Below are 2016 nucleotides of genomic sequence, written 5' to 3'. Positions count from 1 at the left end.
ACCCGGTGGACGGGGCTGGCTCCTTGCCCCTCCCTTGGCCACCTGTGACAATCAGGCAGAGTGGGTGGAAGGCAGCTGGGAGTTGGAGCCAGAGCCCCGCATACTGGAGTAGGAGCCACCTTGCTGAAGCTTCCTTCTGCCCAGGAGCTGCACAGCAGGAACAGGTGAAGAAGCCGCTGGTGAAGGCAAGGGGCGTGGAGCAGCACACAGGCAGCTGCAGTCACACCGAGAGCAGCCTGATGGAAGCTGCGTGCACTGGCTGTAGCTGGGCTGCAGGTGTGGCCTGGAGCATGGTGTGGGCTGCCCCAGGCTAGGCTTTGTCCCATGTGGTGTGCTGCAGGGGCAGCTGCAAGCTTAATGGTGTCAAATGGGTGTGTCCTGCAGTCAGAAACCAATCAGTTGGCGGGTTGGATCCGATTCACAAACTGCATTTTGCCCATCCCTGACCTAGTATTGAACCCAGGACTAAAGACAGAGGGAGAAAATATCGGGGGGGGGGTTGAGTACATGCGTCAACCCGAGAACACACAGTGTGACGCATGTGTGGTTAGCCTCTTTTTCCTCAGCTGCACGGAGCTGAGTGTGTGGGGCACTGGCCTGGCTATGCAGCGAGCGGTGCTGTGGTGCTGCTGCTGGCTGCTGCAAAATTAGTTTGGCAGGGCTAAGTCCCCTTCCCCCCACCACCTTCCACTGCCTATGCCCAGGACATGGCAATTCTTCTGTATGACAGCAGGGATTGAGGTCAGGGGAGAATCTGGCCCAGCCCTGGGGCAAGCACCTGGCCTAGTGAAGGCCTCTGGTTGTGATGCATTTTGCTGCTTAGGTGCCATGAGCTCCTGGATCTCAGCTCTCTCCGCCCTCCACTCTCAGGGGCCCCAGAGTGGGTGATGCTGGAGCTGTCACCATGCTGGAGGAGGGCAAGACCTACCCTGTGACCTGCCAGGTAGGCAGTGTGGTATCCATGAGGAACCTTATTGTGATCCTGCATCTCAGGGACCAGGTGCTGCACACAAAGAACATCCAGGGGGAACCCAGGGTTGGTGCTACCAACATCATGGCCATCTTCAACATGATGGCACAGCAGCGGTACCATGCCACATGGCACTGGACCTGCAGCCCCACAGTCCTCTCCTTGAGATTGCCTATGCCCTGGCCAGCCTCAGCATACGTGCCGAGCTCGGGACTGCGTTGGGGGGCTTTGCCAGGCACCTTGGGGACCCTGGAGCTCCTGGCTTGGGGCCTGGCACGTCAAGTTGCCTTCTCTGGACTCCAAGCTGGTCCCTGGGCCTGAGCCCCTGTCCCACCCTAAGTGCGATGCTGCCTCAACTACAGCCAGGTACTCCCCAGACACGTGGGCACTCTGCTGAAACACAGGACACGGTGAGTGTCGCATATAATGTAACATCACATATATAGCTATAGCCAGTAACATTTAAGCTAAGGCTTAAAATGTATATATTAAAAGAGAACAAAGACATAAAACTACATTACTATCCTTCTATTTCTTTTCCTTCCATAATAGCAAGACATGTTGTTCATTCATCTGTTGCTTCCTTCACTTTACAGACAGATATAATCAAAGTACAATACAAATAAAAATAAATTGAATCAAGAATACACTGATCAGGTTGTGAGTTATAATGGGAATTAAGTCCTTGCTTGAAGTTCCAGTGGGTCAGTTTATCCCACCAATTTTCTGTTGTAGTTTCTTTGATTCTAGTACTCGGTTCCTTTAGCTGCTTGTTTTTTTGATCCACAAGCATACCCACAACTTTTCTTTCTTCTTCTAGGAAAGACCAGTTTTTCTGTATTTTTCCAATTATCTCCACTTCCTTCCATAACCAAACATGCAAATTAAGGTGACCCACACTAAAACACTTCACCATGGCTTCTGGGCTGATTTGTTGTATAACATTTCAGATATCTGATATTCGGGATGCAAACCCACCCACTTAGCTGGCATTGTTGGCACCCCTGTGCACTTATAGCTACCCAGTGCTCATCTTTCCACTTGAC

This window comes from Alligator sinensis, unplaced genomic scaffold (genome assembly GCF_000455745.1).
Source record: "Alligator sinensis unplaced genomic scaffold, ASM45574v1 scaffold707_1, whole genome shotgun sequence".
Classification (NCBI taxonomy): domain Eukaryota; kingdom Metazoa; phylum Chordata; order Crocodylia; family Alligatoridae; genus Alligator; species Alligator sinensis.
This window is presented reverse-complemented; position numbering follows the sequence as displayed.